Source organism: Sturnira hondurensis, unplaced genomic scaffold, assembly GCF_014824575.4.
Source record: "Sturnira hondurensis isolate 20B ecotype Veracruz unplaced genomic scaffold, ASM1482457v3 Scaffold0010128, whole genome shotgun sequence".
Lineage (NCBI taxonomy): Eukaryota > Metazoa > Chordata > Mammalia > Chiroptera > Phyllostomidae > Sturnira > Sturnira hondurensis.
Window position 1 is genome coordinate 11,591,428 of NW_028082759.1, and position 20,620 is coordinate 11,612,047.

General features: G+C 37.8%; 1 protein-coding gene across 1 annotated transcript in view; it reads left to right on the top strand.

The window, feature by feature from the left end:
* Positions 1-20,620, top strand: part of LRBA (LPS responsive beige-like anchor protein) — a 522,692-nt gene that overhangs the window by 405,575 nt on the left and 96,497 nt on the right. The gene's annotated exons all lie outside the window — the stretch shown is intronic.

The following is a 20,620-nucleotide window of genomic DNA, read 5'->3' on the forward strand; positions in this document are numbered from 1 at the left end:
TGAAGGACTCTGCATGTAGTATTTACAACATGAAGACTTAAAAACTTATGATTACTGCGCTTACAAACGATTCTTCAGAATCCTCTCTAGTGGATGCCTTGCTACTGTCTGTTACATGGATTAACGGTTTTATGAAAAAGTAATATGACTTTGCCTTTTTGCTTTTAATTTTCATAGAAGTTAAGAATCATGGACCTTTATTTTTTTTATTTTTATATTTTATTTACTTATCTTTAGAGGGGAAGGGAAGGTGAGAAGAAGGAAACATCAATCAATGTATGGTTGCTTCTGGTGCATCCCCTGCAGGGAACTGACCCCTGCCGGAAACTGGCCTGCGACCCAAGCATGTGCCCTGACTGGGAATCGAACCGCGATTGTCTGGTTCGCAGGCCCACGCTCAATCCACTGAGTTACACCAGCCAGGGCCGAATCATGGACCTTTAAACGGTGTTTAAAAATAATATTTTATACTCCACATTAAAGATTGAATTTAAATTGCATTGTATTTTCAATTTACACGTAGGGAAAGTTGTTGCATTCGAGTTTTCTAGGAGGCATTTCTTACCTTGAACCAACAATTGTATTTCAATCCTAGAACGAGCTAGTCTTTGAAGTTAGACTAGTTTTCTTGACCCTGGATCAGTCACTTTGCTAATTATGGCATCTTAGAGAATTTAATCTTTCTGAGCCTTGGTTTCCTCATTTGTGATTTGGAAATTATGAGTAGAAGATTGTAATTATGTGTGTAAAATATATAAAATATTCTCTCTAGGCACTCAGAAAATAGTACCTAATATTCTATCACAGTCTTTCTTTTTTTCTTAACATTTTTTCTTTCTCAGTCTGAAGGTACTTTACATGTTACTTTTACCCCACACCCATTTGAAGATTCTCCTCAAGTTATTAAAATGACAGCAAAAGACAAAGCTTAGCTATGAAAGACATTGAGGGCAATGTCAAGGTTTTCAATGTGACCACTATCTATAGTTATGATTTTGTTTCCCAGGAGCATAGAAGTCGATAGAAGGTATAGTCATTTCACAATTGTTTTTTGTGATTTCCCTTCTAAAACCCATTTAGCGAGTTGTAATTTACATACCATAAAATTCACCTTTTAAAAAGTAACCGAAGTCATTAAGTTTTGGTCAGTTTATACGGCTGTGCGGCCACCACCTAAGTGAGCTTTAGAACACGTGTGTCACTCCAGAAAGTTTCCTTGTGCCTGTGTGCAGTCTGCCTCTCCTCCCACTCCAAGGCCCAGGCAGCCCCTGGCTCTGGCTCTGTAGTTTTGGTTTTTCTAGAAATTTTATATGAAGGGAATCATGCGGTATGTAGTCTTTTTGTTCCTGGCTTCTTTCACTTAGCAGGATGTTTTTGAGATCCATCCATGTTGCTGCATGTATCAGTAGCTAATTTCATTGTAATGCTGTGTAGAATTCAGATCCTGTTTATCTGTTTACAGTTTATGGGCATTTGGGGTTTGTCCAAGTTGAGGCTGTTATGAATATTTGTATGTGTCTTAGGATAGACATCTATTTTCATTTATCTTAGATAGATTCCTAGGAGTTTTATTGCCAGGTCATATGAGAAGAATATGCTTACTATTTTGCATTGCCGTTAGCAATGTATAAAGTTCCAGTTTTCCATATCCTTGCCAAGACTTGGTATTGTCAGTCTTATTTTAGCCATTCTGGAAGGTATCTCATTGTGATTTTAATTTGCCATTCCCAAATGGCTAATGATGTTGACCACCTTTCCACTGGCTTATTTTCTGCACTCATATGTTCTGTGGTAAACTGTTCAGATTGATTGCCTATTTTTAATTGCACTATTTGTATTTTTATTATTTAATTTTAAGAACTTTTTATTCTCCATAAAAGTCCTTTATTTAGCATATCTTTTCCAAATACTTTTCTGTCTGTGGTGTGTCTTGTCTTTTTATTTTTTCCCCCGAGTATTGATTTGAGAGAGAGAGAAGGGTGGGGAGAGAAACGCTGATCTTGTTGTCACACTTATTTGTGCGTTCACTGGTTCTGCTTGTATGTGCCCTGACCCGGGATCAAACCCTCACCTTTGGACAACACTCCTACCAACCGAGCTACCCAGCCAAGGCCTTGCCTTTTTCATTGTTTAATGGTTCCTTTTGAATCACCACTAAAAGTTTTTATTTTACTACTAGGTAGGTATAAAATACTATTTATATAATATTTGAAAAGTATAAATAATCATCTTTGACCTTGAGTAAATTTTTAAGAAAATAAATCCATATCACTTCATTATTGAAATGCTTTTTCTCAAATATTTAATTTTTAAGTCTCAAGCATACCAGCTCTCTATTAATCATTAGCATATTTAATGTTATTAAAAATACAAAGAAGTTTGTTGGTGTGTTTACTGTGTTATAAAGGAGGTTAAGAGGCAGAGACTGAGTTAATTACATTTAAAGCTTTTCAACAATATTTTGACAAATAAGAAAATGTAATTGTGCAGATTGGGGTTAGCTATTCTCCAGACAGTACTTTCCATCTTTACTCTCAGAAGAGCCAGACTTGTTTGAGACTGGTTTCCCAAGGGCACAAAGAATAAATAAGTACATGAAAGAAAAGAGAAAAAAAAGAAAAGGAGGCTACTTACCCAATTGTTTTCCAATCAGATTTTGGTTTTGCTTGTCCCTGTTCTAAGACTATGTTAGAACGACTATGACGTTACATACAAAATAGTATTTTACACTAACTGCATATTTATTATAACATTAAGATATTAAACATTTCTTCTAGTGATTCCTTTTCTTATAAGTTTTACAGATGTCTTCATAGTTAAGGCTCTGAATGAGCATACATTCTGAGCAGAGCTATATAAAAGAAATCACTGCAAATTAAATACAAACATAATTTACAGTTACAGTATTTCCATCTCTAATCATTTTAATTCTTAATAGAAAAGATTCTTGATTTTACATACATGTATCTTTATGAATGAATTTAATAATTTATTCATTAAAAAATATTTACTATATACCTGTGATGAACAAAGCTTTCCTACAGTGCAGTCCTTATTGATTCATTTTATAATTCCCTATTAACTTTCTATAAGTGACTGCATTATTAGTGTATGGTATTTTATGTATCTGTTAGCATGTTATCGCATTAGGGCTTTATTCCCCTCCTCTTTTTGGTTTACCTCTTCAAGTCCACAGATTTTATGCAATGATTGTAGCTCATGAAATGCATACTACTTTGATCTGTGACCTTTTTGTGGTGCTAATCGGGTTCCTGATATCATTATACCTTACTCATTAATCATATTTCCTGCAGCCCGTCAGGCAGCCAGACAGCGCAGGTCCCTGCTTCAGCCCTCTGTTGGCAGGTTTCTGCTTTTCCAGATTATTACAGACGATACTTTGGCTTCTCATAGCCAGAGTCATATCAAGCTGTGTGTTACAATTAAAGTCAGATGGTCCTCAGGTTGAACAGGGATATAGTGTTGCAGCTGTCTCTCTTCCTGGAACAAACCAGCACCAAGAACAGATGATCTATAGGACAGTGAATAATAGCAGATTGTACGGAGCTCTGTTGGTAGCAGGGGATCGCAGAATTAATTAACTGACATACTCATTTTAAGATACCCAACACATCTTTTTAAAGTATTTGGCTGCCCAAATATTAATTCCAGGGGGTAAGATATTTTTAGGAACATGATTTTGATAGTGGACTGGCAATGCTACATTTTCTGTTTGTGTTAGGAGACGTAACTACTCTTTCCCCTAACTAACCATTTTAATGCTCAGAGCTTGTGGTAAGTAACATAGATCTGAATGTAAGGTTAGCGAATTGGCTAAAGTGTTGCATTTATGTACAGAAGATAATATACTGTGTGTTTTAGGAGGGAAACCCACTTAGTTCTGATTCATCTTTCAGGTAAATACATTATATTTTCTTTGTTCTGAACAGTTGGAATCAGGGTAAAACCAAAGCAGTCTTAACTACATCCCAAAGATTGCTCTGTGTTATTTAATATGACCTGGACCAAATTTTTTTTTCTTTTGCTTCAGAAATATAAATGAGAAACAGGCTTTCATACTTCCAAATAATATAAAAATGTATGAATTCAGACTGCTCATCATATATCTCTAATGGTATAATGTTGATGTTACAGACCTATATTATGTTTCCTCTTATTTTTAAAAGTTGATGAAGTGGAACCTTTTATTGTAGCTGAAGGATATATAGTTTACTTAAACTTTAATAAAAGTAATTCTTCATTTAACAGGTATTTGCTGAGCTTGTAAATACTAGCCCTGTAAGAGTGAGTGAACAAGCCAGACCAGGTCCCTGATCTTTTGAAGGTTGCTCCCTCTGTGATAGTTCAGGCTGTGGACACAGAAAGCTTCTCAGGGCTGGGAGACAGCGTGAGTCGAGTAAAGGGAGGCTCCTGTTGGTGAACTGTCCTGAGTTTACCAGTTAGGATCGCATTGGCTTCTGTGTACTTTCTGGAGCTTTTGTCTTCTCCATTCTTTCTTGATGGTGACATGAATGGTCACTTGCTTGAGAAGGTAAAGCAAGATAAAATGAGTATGTTTTCTCCTTTCCAGATGATATACGGACAGATTAAAGGTGATAAGTTTTCAAATATGATTGTCTGAGTGTAAAAGAAAATTTTCAGATTTCATTTCTCCACCATCCTTGTTTTTCCTACCTATTGCTAAACATAAATCTATTTGACCTACCTAAACCTTTATAAATCTTCTATTTGAATGAACTAGGTCCATATTTCTAACCCTTTCGTCTGAATGGGAAATTTAGTTCTCTGGTGATGACGGAGTACGAACACTCAGGGTCTGCTGTCGGTCAGAAAGGGCTGTCTGTGCCTGTAGCCAGAACTGCAGCCTGAGGTGGCTGGGTCTGCAGGGAGGGAGCAGCCGGATGGTTGTGGTGGCCTGCCGGTTCCGAACGGCAGTGCTTAGAAACACTGTGAGGTCGAGAGGGGCGATTGAGACTTGAGAGGGGTTGTACTTCTTTGACCTTTATTCACATCCTTGTTTCCATTTTCTGCATTAATGGCACTCAAGTGCCTGTTTCTTAAGAGAGCTGACCAGGAGACATAGATATCTGTATACATCTATATCTGTATCCATCTGTAGCTACAGAGATAGAGATAGATACAGATGCAGAAATGCTGGGAGCCAGCGTGCCTTTTTCATCCTGCTCCTTTCCCAGTTGGTTTTCATTCTGCACCTTGAGAATGATGTGGCCAGGAATGAATACATAGCCACGGAAGCTTTAGTTGGTACTAATTATTCTCAACTGTGGGCATAGTCCACCCTCTGCCCTCTCCACTGCTTGCAGTGGTGGGGTCTAAACCCCTGGGGACCAGGGGCACATTTGTATAAAATTTGAAAAATTCTAAAATTACTCTTGTTTGGTTTGCTATTACCACCAGTTCCTCTTACTGGTGGTATGTATTTACTGTGAAATTTTTAGCTCAGAAAGGACCTGGATAAGTAGGCAGAAAAAGATGCCCCAAATTGATAGGTTGTTCATTCTCTGTAAATGTATAAAGTCAAAGTAAAAATTAATCCAAGTTCTGACAGGTTTGTTTTGTTTTGTTGGAATATGAAAAAACTGTAAAGGAACAAAGGACCCGTTTACAGCCAAGACCTTCTGTGAGAACAGGACCAGGTTTCCGGGAGACTTGCTGTCCTGCACATCAAGAATGATCACAGAGTCATACCGATCAGGGAGAACTGGGAGAAATGGCCCGACTGAAGCGAGCAGAGAACCAGAACCAGACCACGACACACACAGGCACTCCACAGAGCTGAGAAAGCAAGGGCTTTTCAATATAAGATGTGCGATCATTGTCACACTAGTATCCTAGGGTGTCGTAACAAAGTACCACAAACCGCAGAGAAATTTGTTGTCTCACAGTGCTGGAGGGTAGACGTGTGAAATCGGAGCTGAGCAGAGCTGACCTTTCCAAGGACTAGGAAGGAAGGATCTGTTCCAGCTCCCTTGATGGCTTGTGTATACCTGTCTTCGTCCTGTGTCTCTCCACATCGTCCTCTGTGTCTTATCTCTGTGTCCAAATGTCCCCTTTTTACAAGGACACCAGTCATTCAGATTAGGGACCCACCCCACTCCAGTATGACCTTGCCTTAACATAAATAATTATATATGTAATGACCTTTCTTGCAAACCAGGTCATACAATGTGTTACGTGGAAATTAGGGTTTCGGCACATGAACTTTGGAGGACACAGTTTAACCTGGAACAACAGATAACCAATATAGGAAAAATGAAAGCAGAAACTTATGCCACAAACAAAAAATGAAAACATATTCAAGCTTTAAATATAAGGGAACAAACTTTTAGAATGCAGTGGATTTCTTCAAGATACTGGAATAGAGAAAAGTTTTCCAAACAGGAGACAAAAAATAAATATATGATACATTAATTAATTTGGGGATGTTGAACCAATCTTGTATTTCTTGACTACATCATCCTTGGGTGGCATACATTATTTTGATATGTATCGTATTTTGTGGTTGTTAATATTTTGAGGAATTGTTCCTTTTGAGGATTTTGCATCTGTGTTGAGGAATATTGATGTGTAGTTTTCTTGTGTTACAATTGTCTGACTTTAATATCAGGATAATGTTGGTCTTATGGAATGAGATGTAGCAAAACGTTCCCACTTCCTCTATTTTCTGAAAGACTTTATAAAAGATTGGTGTTATTTCCTCTTTAAATGTTTGGTGGGATTCACCACTGAAGCCATCTGGGAAGATTTTCAATTACCTATTCAACTCTTTTCTTGTTACAAGTTGATTCACATTTTATTTTTTTCCTTCAGTAGTTTCAGTAATTTGTGTCACTTTAGGGAATTAGGTTATTGAATCTAAGTAGTCTAATTTATTTGTATGAAAGTTGTTGTATTCCTTGTCATTTTAATTTATCTAAGGTTTTAGTGATATTACCACATTCATTCCTGATTTATGGGACTTTGGGTCATCTTGATCATTCCTGCTAAAGGTTTGTCAGTTTTGTTGATCTTTTCAAAGAACCTCATTTTTATTGATTTTGCTCTATTGTGTTTGTTTTTGTTTGGTTGGGTTTATACTCTAATACTCACTTCTTATCTTTCACTTGCTTTGGGTTTAGTTTGCTCTTTTCCTACATTCTTAATTTGGGAAACAGTTTTTAAAATTTGAGTTCTTTTGCTCTTCTGATAGTGATTTTTACAGCAATAAATTTTTCTTAATGTACTATTTTTGCTGTATCCCATAAACTTTGGTATTTTGTTTACTTATTTTCATTCATTTCATAATATTTTATAATTTCCCATGTGATTTCTTCTTTTACGTATGGGTTATTCAGAAGTGTATTGTTTAGTTTCCAAATGTTTGTAGATGTTCCAAATTTCTTTGTTTTTTAATTTCTTATTTAATTTTACTATGATTGGAGAATATCTTTTGTGTGATTTCTGTCATTATGAATACTGAGACTTGCTTTATGACCGAGGATATATGGCCCATTTTGGAGAAGTCTCCATTTGCTCTTGAGAAGAATGATCTTTTTTGCTGTTGTTGAGTGTTCTGAAAATGTCAGTTGATCAAGTTTGGATCATTGTGTTCGAGTCTTCTATAGCTTTGCTGCTCTTCTGTCTCTTTCTGTGCAGTTCAGCTGCTGGGATGTTGAAGTTCCCAAATATTGTCAATTCTGTCAGTTTGTGCTTCATCTGGGTGTGTGTAAGCTCTGCTGTTGGATGCATGTATTAGTGTCCTGTGGCTGCTGTAACAAATGACCAAAAACTTTGCTGGCTTAAAACACAGAAATTTATGCTCTCACAGGTCTAGAGGCCAGAAGTCCTAAATCCGCATTGCACTTCTTCCAGGTCACTGCCTCTGTCCTCTGCCTACTGTGGAATCTCTCTCTCCTTGAAGTGTGCATGCGATTATATTTAGGGGCCCCCTGGTGATCCAGGGTAATGTTCCCATCTCAAGATTCTACATTTAATCACACCACAAAGGTCCTTTTTCTGTAGTGCTTACAGGTTCTAGAAACTGGGACTTTGTGTCTTTTGGGCACCAGGGTGCATTTTTCAGCCTACCACTGCACATGCATGCTTATAATTGTTATATTCCTGGCGAATTTGTGTTTTTTCATCATAAACTGCCTCTCTTTGTTTCTGGTAATTTTTCAGTCTATTTTCCCTGGTATTAGTATACAAGTCCGACTCTCTTAGGTTTGCATGGTGTATAGTTTCCCAATATTTTACTTGCCACCTATTTTGCCTATGATTTGAAAGTGATTCTTTTATAGATAGCATATTTGGAGCATATAATTTACCCAGTCTGATAGTCTGTCATTTAAAACTGTTATTGTTGTGGTTGGGTTCATACCTGCCAGTTTGCTAATTATCTTCTTTAGTCTTGGGTCTTTTGTTTCTCTATTCCTCCGCTGTATTTTTGTATTAGGTAGATATTCCTAGTCTCCCATTATATTTCATTAATTTTTTGTTACTACTGTCAATGCTCTAGGGAAACTGTGCATCGTAATTATCTCCATTTACCTCAGGTATCCCAGTCCACTTCAGATTAATACTAGTTTGAGTAAGATACAGTGACTTCGTTTGAACTCAGTTCCAGTCATTCGTGCTGTGTGCTGTTGTCGTATATATCACATCCATGTGTGTTGTAAGCCCACGGTACCATATTATGACTGTTGCTCTCTCCAATCTTATGTCTTCTAAAGAAGTTAAGGAAGAGAAAAGACATCTACTAGCTTTATTCCACCTACTAGTGTTCCTTGACAGACACATTCCAAAATTAATAGAAGAGTCCCTCAGATCCTCAGCATCAAGTAGCAGTGGGGAACTCCTACGTAGAAAGGGCTCTATAGAGTTGAAGTTTATACTTCCAAATAACAATATTCTGCACCATTTCCCTTGAAAAAATCTTTTTATGAAATGTACTACACATTTCCCTACCTCTTAAGCAGAGCATTTAGAACTTAAATAGCCTTTTCTGGACTATTCCTAGTTAAATATTCATGTATTTTCCATCTTGTCCTGCAAAGTTATTGACATTTATAGAACTTTTTGTTCCTCAGCTAAAAATAATACATGTTCTTCTGCTTTTTCTTTTCTTTTCCTTTTTTTAGCTTTTCTGTCAGCATTTCATAGTTCTTGGTAGTGTCAGCTGTCACTTTTCACTGTTAGGGTTTTCATCTTTTTTTTTTAATCTAGTTTATTATTTCATACATGTAAGACAAGGGAAATGCCCAGGGGTTGATAGTACCTTCCACCATTCAAGTTCAGACGTTTTGTGGTTGTTTCCCTCGTGACCTTCAGTTGATTTGAGTGTTTGCTATGTCCTAGAGTCTCTGAACCCCTGAAATCTGGACTGTGGATGAATGAAATGCAAAATACATTTTGTTCAGTGACATCTTACTGTATTATATGTAATACAGGCAAGATAATAAAAATATAGAAATTCTGTGTTTATTCTGAAGTAACTTTCTATGACTTTTTACCAACTTAATATTTCATTAAAACAATATAACAAGCTAACAAAAACACTTAAAAATTCATGAATAATAGAAAATCTCTTCCCACAAATATTCCATCTACACTGATACAGGAAATAATTGTTTTATAGGGACTTCTCATTCTTGTAGACTTTAGCATGAGCGATGCGCCTGCAAGTGTGTGGTGGGCGAGAATCCAGATTTCTTCCCCTTCCTGACCCAGGGACCTACAGTAGCGGTGCTTTCACCTTCTGGCTTCTAGATTACATCCTTGCACGTGTCTTTCTCGCGCCCCACAGTGCCTGTCACATGCTGTTTCTACCTGTCGCAGTGTGGGCCTACCCCTCTTTAAACCAAAGCTTATAACCTTACCCTGCCTCAAAAACCAAAAAACCCTGCAAATGCTCTTCTCAAAACTCTCATCTTCCTTAAAATGTTTCATAAAACCCCCTACATATTACCCCGTGGCCTTCTCACAACCCATTCTCAATCTCTTTATGTACACACGTGACTCATGCATCATTATTCTCCTTACCCAGTGGACCTTCTGTGCTTTTTTTGCATGTAGACTTCTGGTGTTAGGTGTAAACAGTTATCCTTTACAGCAAGTAGTATATTTCCCAGTGTGGTTCATGGAGAACACAGTCTGCACCAGAATTTCCCGAGGTATAGTTAATAAATAATGTTTCTTTACTCATCAACTGTTTGTTAAGTACCTATTTTGTAGTATCCTAATGGTTCTGTGTTGGTTGGGGGAAGGAGGGGTATAAACCCCCATCCAACCTCAAAACAGTGGGAAAAGATTGACTGTATAATAAAGGGTATGGGCTAGCCGAGTGAAGAAAGATAGCCTTATACCTGTTTTTCGTACCAGAAACTGAGGATCAGGTACCTAACCGTGGAAAAAAGTGAAATGGTGTGCTGGAAGAAAGCATTAGTGAGTTTCTGTGTAACCTGAGTGTGGGAAAACTTGCCCAATGGTGACTCAAAACCCCAAAGTATTAAGAAAAGGAACTGATCACTTGATTACCTAAACACAGATAATAACTTTCACATGGTAAAATGCACGAGAAGCAAAGTCAAAAGGCAAATGACAAACAATAAAAGTATTTGAGATTTAAAACTTAGACAAATGGCTAGTGGACCTCAGTTATAAAGAACTCTGAAAAATTATAGAGAAATAAACCCATCAATCTTATAGAAATGGCAACAATTCACAGAAAAATAAATTTCAGTGACCCTTCAACACATGAAAACATACTCAACCTTTCTCATAATAAAAGAAATATAAATTGTATTAAAATTATATCCGTGTCTTTCAGTGTGGCAAAATTCCAGTATATTCCAATTCCAACATATTCTGTTGATGAGGCTGTGGAAAAATAGGCATTCTCCTGCATTGCTGATGGGAATGCAAAATGACACACTTCAGTGACGGGAAACTTGCCATTCTCTGGCAAAATCACCTACCTGTTTGTCCCGTGGCGCAGTTTACAGGTGTCTTTCCCACAGATACCCTGGCCAAAGTAAGAAGTGTCATATGAACCAGTGGAATCTGTTCTTTCATAGTTTTGACTTTGCAGCTATGCAATGTTTTATATAATTTAAAAAATAAAAGCAAAGAAGAGAAAAATCCAATCCCTAAGAATTGAAAACATATTGGAATAAGTTACCTTAGTAAGATAAGGATGTCCCTGGTAGGAACTGTTTCTGGTAGGAACCAGAAAAGACCTTAAGCTTTTAAAATTAGTCTTATATTTAGGTAATAATGGTATCATTCTCTTGAAACCATTGTGGGCATATTGTAGATTAAGCAAATAAGTAGTTGTGTTAATTCAACATTAATATTTTAATAACAGAGATAAAGAGGTTCAAATATAAAATCAGTAAAAATTGTTTGCAGAAAGCACAAAAGTGGCCTGACAGTGGCAGCTATGGGCAAATTCTTATACCCTGGTTACTGATGAATGTGTTTAGTAAGTTGCACTAAACAAACTTGAAAGTTATAGCATAAAGCAAAGCTCTTTGTCATGAAGAATTTCGCTATCTAGGAAACCAGAATCTTTCTTCTTTCCGGCCGGCAGTTTCTCCCTTAGCCAAAACTGTGTGGGGATCCAGATATAAGCAAAAATCACTATAGGGTAACATTGACTTAGAATAATAGAGAGAATTGGTGATCTTACTGGCTGAGCCATATTTGTTCAGTGCTTACACTCTCCTAGGTTCTGGGGATGTAGAGGCAACCAGAGCAGACAGAGCCACTGCCAGAATGACACGTCAATTCCAAAGGAGGCCGCATGGCCATGGTAGATTGATGCCTCTGTCTCAAGGGAAGGAGTGCCAGCCACAGAACCCAGAATGTTCACATGCATGTGGGTGAACCGCCTCTTCTCTAGGTCTGTTCAGGACACACTGCCACGTTCTCACTCCCTGTGCTTCCCTTTTCTAACCTGTGTGCTGACCCTCCCCTTCCATGAAGCCTCTTCCAACCGGGTGTCGCTGTCTAAACCACGCTCGCAGAGTCACAGCTTATAAAAATCCACCCCAATGTTTTGGCACCACGATTGGGATTTGGGTACTCTTCCCAAATTATTCCTGGTGATGTTATTTTGCAGATTAGCTAATCTAATTCATTTTGGAGCAGCTTCTCATATTTTTTTCTTTAAATTGTTGACGTGTTTTGACAAGTTGACTTGAGGAGAATAAACAGCAAAACCTCATCTGCGGTAGCCTACTGCTTGTCCAGAGCAGTTGAAGTTCTCTAGAGGTTAGAAGGCAGGGAAGGAAGGGTGGGAGGAGAGGTACTTTTTACAATAGAAGAACAGAAACAGATTTAGAAAATACACTATTTTTTTTGTTTGTTTTTAATCTTTGTGTAAATTGTCACAGTAGTGCCTGCCAGGTACAGCTGGAAGTTACCGCTTTGCCAGGGACTAATGGTAATGGTTGGGGAAGAACAGTGAGGCTAATGTGCTCACAAAATGAGCTTGAATTCACAGAAGAACCTTTCTCACCCCGCTCCCTTCACACCCACCGCTGCTGTTGGTTATATCCCGCGCTGCTGCGAAGACGGTGCCTGCTGCCCCTCTCTGCCTCTTTCCTGGCCCGGGGCCCTGCCGCCTGCAGTGGCGCGTGTCCGAGAAGCAGCGCCTCTGCCGTGGGGTTTGCTCTGCCTGAGGATGCTCCCGTGCAGCTCTGCACTGTGCTGCCTGATACACAACTGCTTACTGTGGGATTTATGTCCGTCTGATTTGCCAGTATCTGCTGTCTGTCCAACACGTTGTTTCCAACTAAGAAGTTTATGTAAGCTGTTCAATTTCCTTGGTCATGGTAACCAGTAAGTCACCCCCACCCCCCAAAAAGGGAGAAGAGATTTGACTTACACTTTTTCAACATGACTTACCTTCCTCCCTCCACCCCTCCCTTCTTCTTTCTCATTTTATGCTTTATTTTTGTTTTTATATATATGTTCTACTAAACGTATTTTATTTCTAACAGTAACCTCGGCATTAACATTTTTAAAACTTCTTTTTGCAAATAATATCAAACTTAAAAAATTTGCAAAAATAAAAATAGCACACATAACATTTATATGCTCTTTACCCAGAGTTAGGATTGGTAATCCCTCTTTTTCATGTGAGCTTTCTCCTTCCTTCTTTTCCCTCCTTTCTCCTTATGTGTGTATACACATATAATACACATATATGTATAGATGCATATAAACAATATATACTCACATATGTGATATTTTCACTGACTCACTTGAGGGTAAGTCACATCATGTTTCTTTATTCCAAATACTCAGTATGTGTACCCTAAGAAGAGGGACATTTTCTTAAGTAATCACAGTAAGTTACCATTTTATAAAATGAATTAATTTTATTTAATAGTTAATAGTTTAATCTGCTTTTATTTAGTGGCCAATAGTTAATTTAATAGTTTAATCTGCTTTCCATATATCAACTTTGTTAGTTGATCTGATAATGGTCCTTACGGAATTTTTACCCTGCAGTACAGGATCCAGTTGTTGCTTGTAGTTGCCATGCAGGTTCTTGGAAGGCAGTTTTCCTTCTAGCCTTCCTGCTGTCTGATATGTCATACAAGGCCCTTCACAGTGTTCTGCCTCCCTCCCCAGATTCATCTCTTGCAGAACATTATCTAGTCACACTGAGCAACTTACACTTCTTTAAAAGTCCTATGTTCCTCACATTTTATAAGCTACTTACTTTGCCTGCAAAAATTCCACATTATTCCCCCACCAGATACACGCATGTACGTCTCTTTCTTTGTTCCTCTCTGCCCTGCTCCCTTCCCCCTCCCCCCTCCCTTCACCCTTTGCTTAGCTAATTTCTATATACTTTTCAGTATTCCTTCGGGTATTATAGAAGTAGCAAGAAATAGGCTTTTTGAGAATGATAAATACAGTTTTTAATAATATCTTGAGATATTTTTAACATGGATTTTAAGAATATAAGGTGATGTTATAATAAATAATAGAATAAATTATAGTTTTAAGTTTTTCTAAATCCTGTTTCAAATTATAGGTACAATAACAGATAATATTAACATATAATTGGTCCAGGATATTACAATATCTTTTCCTGACTCTTCTGCCTCATTTTCACCACCCTAGCCTTTCTTACATACTACTTGTATTATTAGCTCCCTTCTAGCCTCCTTACCTCTGAATACATTTAATATACTGATGATAAACTTCTCTTCCCAATGGGAAGTGCATTCATGTTGTTCCCCTACATTTAAACTATAACTATGCATGTATAATAGTGTTTAGTCAGGTGTCCGCCTGCTCTTAAGTGGGATTCCAAGCTCACCACTGAAACCTGTTACACATAGCATTATACCTGTGGTATTGGAATCTGTTCCCTGCAATTTCTCCCCGCTGATCCTCATTCTACTCCCAAGACCCAAACAAAACAAATTTCAGTCTCTCTGTAGTGAGACATGTAAACACAAGAGCCAGGACTGCCAGGTCTTTTTGCCTGTGAAGTTCCAGGTGCACTTTGTACTTCTCTTATGATTCTCTTTACCCTTCCCTTTATTGTGCTTACTGCTACTAGCCTCACTTTTTCTTCCTCTTTTTATTTCTGAATAGTGGGTTAAACTTAGGATTTTAGTGATATTCATAGATAGACCTACAATTCTAATTCCAGTAAATTTTAGTGGCATAGTTAGCATTAACAACAGTCTTGGCCCATAGGTTTTGCGCTTACATATCAGCAACCTCAGTAATTTGGTAAAATTGCATATGAACACTTGAACATGAAGGATGCATATATACTAATAGAATATTAGGACAGTGGCCACCTGTGTTCTTTGTTAGTTGAGTAGTGACCATGGTTGTGTTACTTAGCCTCTCTCAGCAGTAAATGGATAGTAGGTATTGAATAAGAACAGTAGGTTTTAAGCTTTATGACAGATTTTGAACAGGTGTGATACTGAAGGCTCGCATGGCCACTGAGGCAAGGGAATTGTGATGTAAGAGATTAAATCTTCTCTCCTGTGATAACATGAAATGCTGATAGGTAACACTTCTCTGCATTCAGTAGAGAAATGCATTCAGTAGAGAAAATTAATAGGTGAGCCCTGTAGCTGAATTTCTCCTAAGGACGTCTGAAGTTATTTATTACTCCTGTGAAATGTGTTCAGCCTCCTCTTTATGTAAAAGTGTCTACAATTCACAAATTAAATGGTCACAGTCTTGCATTGGTTGATAGAGTCTGCATTTCAGCTCCAAAACAATTAGTGATTATGGACAACTTGAGATCAGTGATGCTGTAAAAGGAAGAAATTATGATTTCAGGGTCTGGAGTTGTGGGTAAGGAAAAAGATTTTATTATAATGCATGATCTGCAAGCAGAGGAAAGCATTTTAATAAAATATATTTTCAGCGCATTTCTTTTATTGTTACAAAAGTCCAGTGTTTCATTTAACAAATATTTATTGGTCCCTACCGTGTGCCAAACACCGTGCCCAGTTCTGGAAAACTACAGGAGTGAATATGACAAAATCCCCCCCTGCAAGAATACACCACTTAGTAACGGAAATAAAAACTACACAATGTAATAAATTTGAGCATAGATGATAGAACAAATTACTTTGTTCAGGAAATGAAGGTATTTAAGAGACATCTGAGCTGGGTATTGAAGGGTTTTCCATATCTAAGAAATATATTTCCTGTTTTAGTGTAATGATGTTTTAGGGCTTCCATCTGATCACATTGCCTTTTTAGCCTGGGTATACATAGTCTGTTTCACTATATGTAATTGTTTTTGCTGCTAGTTTTATGATTTACAGTTTTCATACGGACACAGAAGTACTTATTTTATTGGAGGTGGAGGCTGTTTTCTTGGGTAAAGTCTGAGTTGTCGGCATTCCACAGATTACAAAAAGTATAATCCATGATGTCATCAGGTTTCTTCTACTTGGTCCACCATTGCCTGGGGTCTGTTCTTCTGCAGTCACCTTCCATAGTCACTTTGTAGCCCTTCGGAAACAGGCAAGAAGAAGTAGAGGGTAAGCAGCTTCTTTTGTAAAGGATGTGGCTAATTTCTAAAATTTACTTACATGGTTCACTGTTAACTGCATGGGAATTTGGGAAATTCCTTGAGGAACTTTTCTCCTATCCCAGCCTCCTTCTTCCTTGAATTCCTGTAGAATTTAGGAATTCTATAGTAATTCCTACAATTTAATTGATGTTTCTTTTCAGTTTGATTTTCTTAAATGTATGAAATGTCACTAAGGCCAGGATAATTTTTCATAACAGCCTTAAATGAGCTTAATCCTGATGAGGAAAAGAGAATTAACTTACTCTCAGGCCAAGGGAATTTACTGAGTCAATTACAAATTACAGTTTGTCAAATATATCAAGCTTAGTAATTTGAAAAGTATTTGGTAAATCTAATCTTTGGATGTAAAGGCAGTACTTTGAACCTGTTTTTGTAGCAGAACATGAATGAAAATAACACAAGAGAATATAATTTGGGAGTTCCCTGAAAGATTTCCATGCCTTCAGTTTTCTACTTGAGTGTCATAGGGTCACTAATAAAGCAGGAGGAATATCGGCACATGTCCTTTTTGGTTTGTTCAACTGTGCCTTATGAAATAATATTTGGAAAACAAAATACAGTGTTACAAAAATATTTTACATACTTTTTTCCTTTTAAATAATTTAGTACTATTCAGATATTTATGGAGAATGTTCGTTTTGATTATTGGAAAGCTAAACACTCTCAGTATCCTAGTTACATCTTTTAAGCAGAGCTCATCTCTACCCAGATAAATCAGTACCTAGCAAAGCTTGGTAAGTACATTGTAGCTTATTGTATCCCAGTTCTTGGTGAGTAAACCCGCTGGCACCAGAAAGATGGTGGAGTTATTTCCAGGCAGTTTGTTCTTCTAAATATCAGGACAGGCCTAGTTGGCCTTATTTGCCTAAAGCTGCCAGTTTTCCTGTGGCTTCTTTATTTCTTTATCCCTTCATCCAGCTGCTACTCACTGCTGCTGCCACATTTGCCCTCTGGCTCTTGGGATAGAATGCTCAGCTTCCCCCGAGGCTACTGTTAATGCTTCCTTTTTACTCTGCTGCCTGGGAGTGCACTTGGCATCCTCAGTCTCAGACCTCTCCTCCCTCTTCTTCGACAGACACCAAGCACTTAAGTAGCACTTTCGGCCTCCACCAGTTATCAGTAGTAGCTTTCAGCCCCTCATTTCTGGTCTGGTAACTCAGCACACTGTCCCGAGAGAGCTTGACTAAGCCAATTTGCCCCTCTTCCCTCCTTCCTCTGTCTGTTCATCTTCCTTTTCTCTTTCCGCCTTATCTATTTCCTCAGTTCCTCTCTTATTTTTCTTTTACTCTCTTTTTAATCTTCCTGATTTTCCTCCCCTGCTTTTAGTACAGGAGATGCCACAGAGTTTGGCCAATATTTGTAGTAGAACATAAAACAATAGTAAATTTTAAAAAGTAAACAAGTTTGCCCATTATTTTAACTGGATCAACTCAAAGGACTATATATATGACTTAGTCCGCTTCCCCCTGTATGACCAAGATGCAGACTCTGTATTATGTTTATGGGTTGTTGTTTTTTTTTTTGCTTTCATATGCAGAGCTGTAGTTTTTGTATTTATACAGCTCTGCTTGTTCAAGACATTATATAATATTGGAAAAGATAAGATGTATTTACAGCACATGTTTTACAAGGAAAAGAAAAATCACTTAGGCGATATTTGTTATTTTTCCTGAAATGATTTGAATATGTAAGTTCAGTCATTTTTAAACTAACTCCCTTGTAAATATTCTCTGAATATTAGCTTTTCCTTTTTCAAGTAATGGTTTTCTAAATATCTTTTGCAAATTTATAATCTAACATCTCTGACCCAAAGATTAGAACATTTGGGGATCAAGAATAATAAGAGCTCTACAGGCCTCAGGCATTAACTACTGGCAAAGTCTGTAGAGTAGTTCCAAGTGTCTGTTGAATAAAACATGAAAAATCCATACTGGTAGTAACAGATCTGAATGCCGGTTAAAGCCCTTATTCCCTCCCCACCCTCACGCCCCTTTATTTTAATGCTTTCGTGTGGAAAAAAACTTGAGGTGAAGTTTGTGTTTTGGAAATCTCACCAATTGTGTATTTCTTTTTCCATACCCCTGTTTAACCAAAACATCCAGGGGTGGGCAAGCATAGGTTGACATTAGTTCATATGGACAAAGATGTGTAGGTTATGATTCTTACCTTTATTCACTCAAGACAATGTCACAGTGGCACATTGAACCTCCTTTTCCCAACCCTGCATATTGTTTTACTTGTCCTCCACTATTAAGTCTCACTTTAAGCCTGCAGAGTATCTTTCTTATTATAATTCCCTTAATGTGACTCATTTCCTTTGTAAGGTTTAATGTTGGTTTTATGTTGAAAGCAAGCATCACCCCATGAGAAGTTACTCCTTTCAGAACCTTAGCTTGGAGTCTCAGGCACTCTGTCCCTTGGCAAAGAAAAGGCAAAAGGGAGGGGGCAGGAAAGGAGGGGAGGATCTGCTTATCACATTTCTAAGTAAATATTCCGAGCTTAACACTCTTTAGTAAAGAAGGTTTTATAGATCATGGTTTCACCACCTTTTAAATAGATATGAAAACTCTTCCATAATGTTTGTGTTAAGGAAACAGTAAGCAACAGATACCTGATTACAGTAAATTGCATCTACTTATTAAGTAAGTATGAGCCCTGCCAGACTGCAGTGCTACACACACACTCTCTTTCCACCAGCCCTGAGGCAGATGGGGGCGTATCGACAATTTCAGCATTTAGATATATTCTTTTTGTCAGGGTCTTGCTCTACTTTAAGTATAGCTCTAAAATTTCTGCCCTCAGGAAGAGAACAGGTGCCACATCCATGCTGTTGAACTTGTTCTGTGCTGCAAGTACAACAGTGATGCTCTTGGTCCTTTGTATCCACTTTATTTGTATGTGTTGCCCGAGATACTTCTGTTGTACATAAGTGGGGTAACACCTGCGTTGCAGACTCCCATAAAAGATCGGAGTGCTTCAAGTGCTTCAAAAGTGTTGTTTTTTTTAAGTTACCTATAGAAAATTGACCAAAAAATAGCAGTTAAGTTTTCCTTTGGGTTGGTGATGGTGGTAACTGCAATTTCAAAGAGTAGTGCACCACCCAGAGCACCTCTTTCCCGTGTCTGCATGCAGGACTCCTTGTTAATGTCCATGTAGTGATCTATAAGAAAATGTGAAAGGAGTTACTAGGTACGCTGGATATATCTGAAAACAGAAAAAATAAATATCCATAAACCTGGTGAAGGTTTATATGGATGTTACGAATGCAAATTATCTTGGCATATTTTAGTACTGGTTTACCATCATTTGGGCGGCCCTCGCCGTTTTCACGCTTCATTCCTGCATTTGTTGCTGCTGCAGTTGGTTGGCTCCTGTGAACATTAGCGATTTGGAAAGATGCTGTGTCGGCAGTTTGGGCCAGATTTCCCTTTTTATTACTCTCTACTATAATCTTTCAAGGCCCCAGCTAATGTTTTCACTACTCTTGACTTTTGAGGGTCCATGTTCAGTTAAATAACTACCTCAGGAACTGTTGACTTAATTTGCCTTGAAAAAGCGTGAGAACCCAGTGAATATTATGACTTCAGTTTTTAGAGCCGCAGTCTTTTGGCCTTACAGAGGGGCTCTCTTGCTTCTGCCCCGTCCTTTGTGTGTGCCCTCTCTCTCTCTCGGGCCGCCTTCTAGCAGATCTTTAAGGCGTAAAACATGAAGGCCTCAGGGCTACTCTCTTGCTTAATTTAGTAGTTTAAACTTTGTGGAAATTAGTTTTCTTCAGTTCTTTTACCTGGGAATTATATAACTGTAATATCTATCTGTCTATATAGTATAAAGTACATATATTTTTTGAAAATTGTTATGTTTGGAGTTTACATAGAGATAGAGAATATAAAACCATTTGAATCATCTTGGGGGATACAAGATAAATCATAGATAGTCAAATAATGCCACCAAATTTTTGAGCAACTTCAAACCACTGAGCAAAAAAGGATGCATATTGATACCTGCAGAGAAGTACAAAGAAACTGCCACCTTTTCAGTCACATCGTTTATAGTTATGAACGATGACCAAAAAAATGACAGTTAAGTTTTCCAAAATCTCTTCAAGATTTTGTCCTGTTTGCACCCCGTGTCATCATTCATGATGCCGTTTTCAAATGCTCTGGGAATTACAGTTTTCATAGTTGATAGGCATGTAGTGTCTACCTACTCTCTTTCTACCTTGACCCTTTTTTTCCCACTGTGCTTGGCCCAGAATGGAAAGAATCTACCTTGTTATTGAAGAGATTTTTTTAAGTTATTATTTTATTTGACTATAAGACCTTATGATGTATAACAGATATGGCAGGGTTTTTCTACATTGCATACGTGTTAAGCTCATCTTTGGATTGCGGCTGTGAGTTCTGCTTGTCAGAACTCTCTTTGCTCTTTCTTCCTCGTCTGTAAGGCCGGCTAATAGCTTTGCTCAAACTCATTCCGTGTCTCTGACGGTTGCACACAAGTTGCCTT